The sequence below is a fragment of the Macrotis lagotis genome, chromosome X (assembly GCF_037893015.1).
Source record: "Macrotis lagotis isolate mMagLag1 chromosome X, bilby.v1.9.chrom.fasta, whole genome shotgun sequence".
Taxonomy (NCBI): domain Eukaryota; kingdom Metazoa; phylum Chordata; class Mammalia; order Peramelemorphia; family Peramelidae; genus Macrotis; species Macrotis lagotis.
Window position 1 is genome coordinate 548,342,811 of NC_133666.1, and position 10,458 is coordinate 548,353,268.

At 38.7% G+C, this 10,458-nt stretch overlaps 1 protein-coding gene across 3 annotated transcripts in view; it reads left to right on the top strand.

Annotated features, from left to right (window-relative positions):
• The first annotated feature begins 5,265 nt into the window (after positions 1 to 5,265).
• NDUFAF6 (NADH:ubiquinone oxidoreductase complex assembly factor 6) overlaps positions 5,266 to 10,458 on the top strand; it is a 117,307-nt gene continuing 112,114 nt past the window's right edge. Inside the window, exons 1-2 of one of the 3 annotated variants that reach the window (XM_074200291.1) lie at positions 5,266 to 5,479; positions 8,447 to 8,643. The gene's annotated coding sequence lies outside the window, so the exon portion shown is untranslated. The remainder of the gene's footprint in view (positions 5,480 to 8,446; positions 8,644 to 10,458) is intronic. The other 2 variants (XM_074200290.1, XM_074200292.1) reach the window with 2 other exon arrangements.

A 10,458-nucleotide genomic window follows, 5' to 3' on the forward strand; every position in this document is an offset into this window, starting at 1 on the left:
AAGGTGGTTAATTTGATACCCAAGCTGGTAATGATTTCCTTCATCTCTGAACTTACACCGTTTGATCCCTGTACCACTCAATTGGCATTGAATCTTATACTGCCCTGTGACATCTCATGTGTCATTGTCTCACATAGCTATTTAACTTTTCATGTGTGTATGTCTGATCTAGCCAACTTGTCAGTTTAATCTTAGAGGACAGGGAGGACTCTAGAGTGTTGATTTTGCCCTTATGTGCCTCCTATGCACAAGGCATTGTGCTAAGAGATAAAAAGACAAAAAAAAAATTAAACAGTCTCTGCTCTGAAGAAACTGATATTCTACTGTCATATACAAGACATTTGCAGATAAATAAATGCAGAGTAATCTGAGAGAAGAGAAAGCACACAAGACTGGAAGGGATCAGGAGAGGCTTGGGGCAGTTAGGCAGAGTTAGTGGATAGAATGGCAAGACAGAGTCAGCAGGACTCATCTTCCTGAGTTCAAATAGTACTAATAGAATCATGACCTTAGGCAAGTCACTTCACCTTGTTTGCCTCAATTTCTTAAGCTGCAAAATAAAGTAGAAGGAAATGGCAAACCACTCCAGTATCTTTGTCAAAAATACCAAACCCAAATGCAATCACAGAGTCAGACACTACTGAACATCAAAAAAGGTGCTATCTGAGTGAAACCTTGACAGGAATTGTAGACTTCTAGGAGGCAGAATTGAAGAGGGCTGCACAAAGACAGAGAGATGGTTGATGACATGTTCAATCTGGAGAACAGCAGGTAAGCCAGCTTGGCTGGAACATAATCAGTTTGAAGGGAAATATTGTGAAGTAAGTCTGGGAAGGAAGGTTGCAATCAGACTGTTGCTTGGCTTTAAATACCAGACTGAAGTGGTTTTTCATTTTATCTTAGAGGGTCTCTTAGGATTTTGGGGCAATGGAGTTCCATTGTTAGACCTGTGTCCTATTTTACCTGAGGGGCAGAGTGTATGAGTTAACCCATGAGCTATAAGATAGAATGACTTGTTCTGCTTCTGTCTGTACTCCTGAATTGAGTTTGGGTGAGATTCTTTGACTTAATTTTCAATTGATAAAGTGCTGACTCTACCAAGAATTAGAATCTTAGAACTGGAAGGAATGTGAAAGCCATCCAGTCCAACTTCACCCATTACAAGAACCTTATGGACAGTTGGCAGAGATGCGGTCTGAGAAAGTGAGATTTTGTTTGATTGTTTGTTGGTGGCGGTTTTTTGTTTTGTTTTGTTTTTGCCACATATGGCTTGATTTATTGTCCATTTTGAATATGAAGTGAGTGGGGTTGCTCTATTCATTTAGCTACACAATGGGTCAGAAATGGGGCTCGACTTAGCTCCTTGAACAATAACCTGAAGAAAACCAAGCAGAGAGAGTCCCCCTCCTGCTGGGAGTTTTTGCTCTATTTTCACGAGGCAGATGCAGCCAGGCTGGAAGCAATTTTCCTTGTGTTCTCCCAAGCTGCCCTGCCTGTGCCCGCCGCAGGGGAGGCAGCTGGGCTTAGGCCAATCCTGTCCCTGCCAGGGCTTCTGTGGGCACTTATACAAAGAAGGCAGCACAAAGAGGGACCATTTCAAGTGCATATTAAAAAGGGGCCAAAAAAAAGAGGGAGTTTTCTGGGGCTTATGACTATTTTTGGAAAGCTAGGATGGAAATTTATAAAGTACCTGTGAATATAGTTCTGTCTCAAGATGATTTCAGCAAATTCAACCAGAACTTTTCAAAGCCTTTCAAAGTCTATATGTTCTCAACAGCCGGCCTTGTTTTAACATGCAAAGTAGCTGGCTTCCAATTACGAGTCATGTTAAAGAGGATCCAGAGTACTACCTATTATTAGTGTATATTATTTTTCTAAATGCTCTAGACATTTTGGCTCTTATTTGATTGTTGTCATAGGAACAACAGGTTTGTAAGAAAAAGCTCTTTAAATTCTGTCAATTAGGTTTATATAAAAGAATTTTAAAGAACTTAGAAAGCATAGCCAGAGGTCTGGGTGAAGAAGAAGCCTATTACTAAACATTTACTAAATTAACTCAAATTGTCCTGTACTGCAACTATGATTCTCAGCAATTGCTGAACAAACAGTGGGGGTGGAGGTGGGGAGCAGAGGCCCTTTAGTTTTTCATTAAAATTACAGCTTTGCTTATTTCTCAGAAACTGAGAGATTTGCTGAACTCTGCCCTCCCTCTTGTGGATCCTGGTGATATGGGTTACCTTTGTGAGTTCACATTTTCTACTCCAACTAGAACAACATTCTGTACTTTCTGTGGGCATTGTGGGAATGGAGAAAACCACACTGACTCCTTCTTGTGACTCAATTCTGGATATAGCTGTTTCCTTTCTGTTCAATTATGGGTCTAGTCCAATTTCTGTATTCTGAAAAAACTTTATTCAGTCGTGAGAATTGTAAGAAAACTTTATTGCATTGTTTGAATCTACTGCTGCATGAATGGGTGGCTAGCTATCTACTACTTAGTACTCTTAATTAAAGACCTAGGTTGTGCTGACCAGAAATTCACTTCTTTTGCTGATATTTAGGGAACTGCATTTGTTTGCTCTCCCTTTCCCAACTCAGAAAGCCCCTAATCTTTTCTCCAATTAGAAATCAGATTACCTAATCTTGTATCCTGTTTTATATCCTGTTATTTGTTTTCTTTTTATTCATAAAATTCTGTCTCCCCTTGTACTAGGTGAGACAGGAGGAGGCCTGGCCCCAATTTATTATGCAATTGGCATTCATTGCTTAATAAATCGATATATACTTGGAAGCTTATACCTTTGTTTATTCATTTATTTCAGAATTCACCTGTCACATTTTCCAAGTCAGGAGATTGTGATGGAAAAATTCTAGAAAGGAACCCCTAGATGTCATCTAGTCCAGTTACCTCATTTTGCAGATGAGGAAAATAAGATCTGGAGAGAAGAGGTGATTTGTCCCAAGTCATATAGGTTTTTAACCCAGGTCTTCTGATTCCAAATCCTATATCCTTTTCCTTACATTGTCACCAATCTGTACCTCTTCTTTTTTCCTTTAGATTTTTATGGATTCCTGGGATGCCATCCTTACTTTAGAAATAAAAAAAATGACTTTTTTTTCCCCATTGGATAAGAAGAATTTATAAAGATTCTACTCCTTTATAAAAACAAACAAAAAACCTTCTTGTAGAGAAAAACCTTCTTGTAGAGACTCTGGTCCCCTCAGTTATCTCCCATATATTTTGTATGATCAATAACTTCTATAAAGGCCAATTTAATTGTGTCCCTGATGCTGTACAGAGGTGGGCCCAGGGTCTTAGAGCCTATTCTAGAGGAGGAGGAGAAGCTCTGGTTTGTCTCTCTGTATTGGAAAGATTGAAAATACAAGTCTGACAACAAGCTCAGTGTTTATCAACAGATAACAGTCTAGGGAGACTCATCACCAGAGGGTTGGTCACCAGCTAATTATTGTTTTTGGCTATAGTGACTCATGACATATCTCTTACTAAGCTATAGACGGGTTGTGTGATGAGCCAGTAAACCTAGCTAGTCTAGGCCATGGGGGACGATGTCATTTGTTTTCAACAGATTGCTCCTATTTCACAATCCTGAATTGTCCTGCCCCACCTTATAACTCGGGAATTATTTCTTTCTGTGTCTGGACAACTTAAATGACCTCCCTTCTGCTTTTATTAAAAAGGCCTCATTCCCTTCTCAAATGTCAGTCCTGGGTGCTTGCCCACCGTAGGTCTCACTATAGCACTTGACTCCTCTGGCAATATTCCTTGGTGTTGTGTACTAGCTGCTTTAGGACCTTTGTTTACTGAATAAAAAAAATCCCACACTTGTGTTTACCTGTTGGGTCACCAATAGGTAAACATCAATGGTTCTGAATGATGCCTGATCATCTCTTGGTTGGTGATAGCTGTGTTGCTATGTATCCTGGAGTCCAGGGACTGCTTGATGGTGGATAGCACATGTCACTGTACTATATTGGTCATTAAATCAACATTTTGATTTCACCAGTTAGTTTTCTTGACTTAACTTCAGCAGGTATAACAACAATATTTAGCATTTATGTAGTAGTGCCATATACCAGGCAGGATAGCTAGGTGGAGCAGGGGTTAAGATACTGGGCCTAGACTCAGGAAGACTCATTTTCTTGGATTTTCATGTGACCTCAGACATTTCCCAACTGTGTGACCCTGGGAGAGTCACTTCCCCCTGTTTGCCTCAGTTTCCTCATCTGTAAAATGAACTGGAGAAGAAAATGGCAAACTACCTCAGTATCATTGCCAAGAAAATCCTAAATGGGGTCAGGAAGAGTCAGATGTGATTGAAATGATTTAACAACAACAAATAACTAAGCACTGCTAAGTATTTCTGTCTTATTTGATCCTACAATACTTGGGGGGGGGGGGGGATGTGATTATCCCTATATAACAATTGAGGAAGCTGAGGTTAAGTGACTTGTCCAAGATTACATAGCTAGTAGAATCTAAGGATACATTTGAACTCAGGCCTTCTTCATGCCAGGTCTAGTGGCTGTACCTTCCAGCTCTGTAGGTGTATAGATACAGTTTTCAATCTGCATTGGTGGAAGAAGTCCACATACTAAAAATCACAAGTCTTTTGATGTCTTGAACTATGGTGAAAGTAACTGCTTTGGCCACCAGTTTCACAGTAATCTTAGACTCTTTGAAATGACATGGAATGCTTCTATTGACTCAGCACTTTGTTATTAATACCATGATTTATGGGGCATTTTTATACTTTTTTTGTACATTGAGATATTGCCTTTGTACAGTGAGATGGGGAAACAGCATGCACCCCTGGTCAGCCTTAGCTGGAACTCACACACAGAGTGAAGAGTCCCTGGGGCAGACTCATCACCCCAGAGCAGACCAGAAAGACCTTCGGGCTACCTCCCATTACACTTGTTATTAGTAATATTGAAATAATAATTCCACAGAAGAGATCCTTCATTGCTTGAGAAGCAATTCTCAACTTCCTAAATTGTAATGAAGACTTAGAATGAAAGGGTCAGAGCTGGAGCTGATTCAGAGACCAGGAAGGAAGAAGTTAATTCAGGGATGAAGGGAGAGTGAGAGGATGAAAGAGCATTCAATGATTACTACATCATAGACACTGTGCTAAGCTTGGAGGATATAAATACAGGCAAGTCCCTGCCCTGAAAAATAGCTTAAATTCTGAAGGGGGAAGACACCAGAAAAAAGGGAGATATGATGTGGAAATGGCCCATGACGTGGAAGCTTGTCTCTGTTCTGGACAAGATAAGATGAAAGCTCACCTATCAGAGCTGGACAGCCAAGGCTGGAGTCCCAGGTTTCAGGGGAGGATGTGAGGATCTGGCAGAGATAAGGATGATAGGTAAAATGTGGGGAACATGGTATGGAGATGACCAGGAAGAAGAGAAGAAGAAAGAAGATGGAACAAGAAAGGAAAACATAATTTAAAAGGTTTTAAAATTATTTTATTTTAATTGATGTCCTTTGTTTTTGCTTCATATTCATTTTCAAATGTATCCATTCTTCTCTTTTAACCAAATAGACATCCCTTATAGCAAAAGAAAAAAAAACCAGTTCATCTAAATCAACCAATATACGAATCAAGTTCTATAATATATGTAACATTCCACACCCATAATTGCCTCTTATCCTGGCAATGAAGTGAAAGAGGTACACTGTCTCAGCTTTTCTCTAGTCAGACTTTGTCAATCTAATTACATGGTACTCAGTTTTGTTTTTATTCTTTCTATTTATGTTGTGATAATAATCGTGTATATTAATTTCTTGGCTTACTTTCCCCAGCATAAGTTTATATAAGTTTTCCAATGATTCATGATTTATTCATATTTATTTTTTCTTATGGTGCAGTCATATTCTATTATATTCCTATACCACAGTTTGTTTGCCTGATCAATGGGCACTTACTATGTTTCCAGTTCCTTGATATAACAAAAAAAGTGCTATTCTGAATATTTTGGTGGATATAGGGTCTTTTTTTCAGTCTTTGACCTTTCAGGGGTATGTGTCTGACAGTGAGATTTCTGAGTCAGAGGGTATGGACACTTTTGAAGATACTATTTTGGGGCCATTACATGGTTATCCCATGCTCAAATCAGGCTAGCCTATAGGAACAAGGAAGAACTGAGAGGAGATAAAGAATGGATAGGGTGGGAGAGAGACACATCAGAAGTTAGTAAATGAAGGGAAGATTGAAGAAGTCCCAGAAAACATTGCACCTATTCAAAAATCTCTCTTATGGTGACTCTTGGTACTTGAAATTCTACCATTAGAAAGTCATTCCTAAGAATTTGCTTATTCTATTCATTCCAAAGTAACAGTCAACATCAGGAGAGCAAGGTAAAGAAGGTACAGCAGAGAGGGTAAGGTGGGTCCACTATTTTACAGAGTATACATAGATAGGAAACCAGATTTGAGTTCCCCAGACTGTTAGAATGTAGTAAAGGATATCAAATGTCTAGAGAATTTATTACTTAACATAGTGGAGAAAGTTGTTGAAAAGTGAGGTAGGAGGGTATCAAAGACAAACTGTCAACTTCAAAGTTTTGCCTCATCCACCTAGTCTGAAAACCTTTCTTAGCTTCAAAGCATTAAAAAAGGGACCTTTGCCAACCCCTGCTCTAGACAAGTTACTCTTTTTTTTTAGTTTTTTTTTTTTGCAAGGCAAATGGGGTTAAGCGGCTTGCCCAAGGCCACACAGCTAGGTAATTATTAAGTGTCTGAGACCGGATTTGAACCTAGGTACTCCTGACTCCAAGGCCGGTGCTTTATCCACTATGCCACCTGCCACCCCTAGACAAGTTATTCTTAAGTAAGGGAGACATAATTATTGCTTTCTACTATTATTTGTGCTCTAGTACTGATTGCTTTTCTTCCTACTTTTTTCATTGATTTCCTTGATATTCTGGAATTCTCCAGGTGAATTTTTTATGATTTTGCTATGATTTTATAGTTTGATTGGCATGACACTAAATCTATAAATTAATTTAGATAGAATCATCATTTTTTTTAGTTGTTTTTTTTTTTTACAAGGCAATGAGATTAAGTGGCTTGCCCAGGGCCACACAGCTAGGTAATTATTAAGTGTCTGAGGCTGGATTTGAACTCAGGTACTTCTGACTCCAGGGTTGGTACTCTATCCACTGCACCACCTAGCTGCCCCAGAATCATCATTTTTTAATTAAATTGGCACAAACCAATCACGAACATTCAATTTTCAGTTATTTAAGGAGAATTATCATGAAGGAAAGACTACTAGCAAAGGCTTTTTTGGAACATGAAGACATTTTACAGGGCTAAGTACTAGTTAATAAACCTAGAACTGAGAGTGACCTTTTAGTCTAGTAGTGTCAAACTCAATTAGAATGAAAGACACTAAAGGATCACTCTAGGTGTCAAATTAACTTTTAAAAAATATATTAATTTTATTTATGTAATATTGTATTTTTATGTATTTTTTTTAACTATCTGCAATTCTAGTTTTATCTTTTTCTGGTCCTACTCAAAACATGCAGGCAGCTAGTTGTGTAACCCCTCTGGAGGCCATGAGAGATTGTTCAAAGTAACTTATGTTTTCCAAATCCAAGGTTCAACCCAGTCCATTCTTTTTTTTTAACTGATATTTTATTTTATTTTTTTAGTTACATGTTATGAAAGTTTTTCAATATTCATCTACATGCATATGCATAATTTTAAGTTACATAATATCCTTTCACCTCCCTTCCTAATCCCTCCCTTCAGCAGTGAACAGTTAGGTGAATATTGTACATACACATTTGTGATTAACATGTTTACAGTTTAGTTATTTTGGGTATTAGGAATTAGGATTAAGGAAAAAGAAAGAAAAAACCACGAGTTAGGAAAGAAATACATAAATTTTTTAAAAAGTGAATGTAGTGTTCATTCAGATTCTGAAGGGTTTTTTGTTTTGTTTTGTTTTTCTTCCTCTGTATGTCATGATAGCATTGTCCATTACTGGTCTGATAGAGTTGTCCCAGCTCTCTGAACTATGGAGAGGAATTTCATCCATCAGGGTTGATCAACTCACAATGTTGTTAATGTGTTCAATATTCTCTTGTTTCTGCTCCCTTTGCTCAGCATCAGATCCTGTAATTGTTCCATGCTTCTCTAGAGTTTAACCATTTATGTTGACTCAATATATTTTGCCTTCTACTTAGGGCAATGATAGGAGTTGGAAAGTCAAATGGAAATGGGTACATGTGTTTATTCTTTTTTTATTTTAGTTTTTTGCAAGGCAATGGGGTTAAGTGATTTGCCCAAGGCCACACAGCTAGGTAATTATTAAGTGTCTGAGGCTGGATTTGAACTCAGGTCCTCCTGACTCCAGGGCCAGTGCTCTATCCACTATACTACCTAGCTGTCCCTTATTCTGTTTTTCAGAAAGACTCGGTAGGTGTTGAGAGGAACACTGCTTCTACTCCGATATGAAAAAGAGGTAAATGGAATTCAATCACCCCAACTCAACTAGAAGCAAATGCTGAGGGATCATTTGTTGAGGTGGCAGCCAAAGGACTAACACTAAAGCAAGCCTGAGAGTGATTAACATAACAGCTGGAAATGTGTCCACTAGCCCCAAGGTATACTGATCTGGGTATTTTTACCCTAAAAGAGTGATGATATTTCTGCAAAGCAGCTAGGCAGGAGCAGAAGGGTAGAACTTGGGTGGAGAAGTCCTACAGAGCAGTAGTAGCAGTAACAGCAAGATGAGGGAGCCTCAGGACATGGCTAAAGTGAGTGACGATCTGAGGCATAGGCCTCCAAGGCTTAACAGGAGCAGATAAAATTATTTATTGATGACTAGGTAATGGTGGGAGACAAAGGTGAGCAGTATTGAGGCAGAATCATCTGGCAGAAGGTTTCTAGCCATGATGCAGCTGCAGATAGCCCTAAAAGCTAGTTTTCCTGCGATTTAGTTAAGGAAAAGAAGGTGAATTCTTTACCACCATTGCTTGAGTCTATGTACTCATTTCCATATGGGAAGATTCAAATGATTTTATCATTTGATTTTTTTTCACTTACTTAATTTTGAGGCCTTTTATGCTAATTTATCTAACTTTGCTATTGGATTAATAATTCCTTCTTGTTATGTTAGTGAAATAAATGTTTTATAAGACTTTAAGAGGGGAGGCTAGGTGGCGCAGTGGATAAAGCACCGGCCTTGGAGTCAGGAGGACCTGAGTTCAAATCCGGCCTCAGACACTTAATAATTACCTAGCTGTGTGGCCTTGGGCAAGCCACTTAACCCCATTGCCTTGAAAAGTCTAAAAAAAATAAGACTTCAAGCTATCAAGGGCCCCTATGGTGAATGTAGTTTATCTGTAAGAATTCTAGAGTAAGTAGGATCTATGTCATATATCTTGATTCCCCCCCACCCCCCAGATAGAATGAAATTGAATTCTAATAATGTTTTGGTACTACTCAATGCTTTTTTCCATATTTCAGTTAATTCTCCCTAAAGTTTTAACCAAAAGTTATTAACATTTATTAGTAAGCTTGGTGGGACCAAGGACTGTATTTTATTTTTCTTTATATCTAGCACAGTAACTAAGCTTTACTTACTATAGACACTTAGGAAAAATAAACAACAATCAATTAATTGCTAATTATTGATTATCCATTAATAATCTCTACATAGGAGCATAGATTTAGAACTGGAAAGGACCTTAGAGGCCATTGGGATACAAGCTCAGAGAGAGGTCAAGTGATTTACTCTTTACACAGCTGGTAAGCAGCAGAGCTGGAATCTGAACCCAGATCCTTTTACTCCAAAGTTAGTGTACTTTCTGCTATATGTACTATACTATCTCCATGAAAAGTAGCATCTACAGAATTATAACAAGTTTAAAATAAAGCCCTTGACATCCAGGAATTGAGAATTTGGTTCTTGAGGAGAACGCTATATCTACATTGAGGTGTCAAAGGAGAGAGAGATTGTAAGTGAAGGAAAGGAAGGATTCCTATGGGTTAGGATAGTCTGGAAAGAGAGAAGGATCACCTGGAGAAGGGGATATATGAGTCAGATCTTAAAGGCTGATTGGATTTGAATAGGTACAATCTGGAACAGAAGGGGCTAAGCTAAGGGCTAAGGGAAGGAAGAATGTGAGCAAAGGTGTGGAGGCAGGAATGTTGTAAGACCCGTTCAGGAGCCAATGAGTTAGTCAACAGGCCTGGCTTGGTGGGAAAGTTCTCATTGGAAATCTGTGTTGGTGCTAGTTTTGTGAAGGCCACAGGAGCCATTGATAGGAAAGTGGGGCACTAAACTCCTCCCCAAACCTTTCTGTGATTTATAAACCTTCCTGGTCTTTCCATTTCCTGTCAATTGCTCTGCTTGGGAACAACATGCCCCACCACCACCATGCCTGGTACTTCCTGGTGTCCCTTTCTCTTTTCAA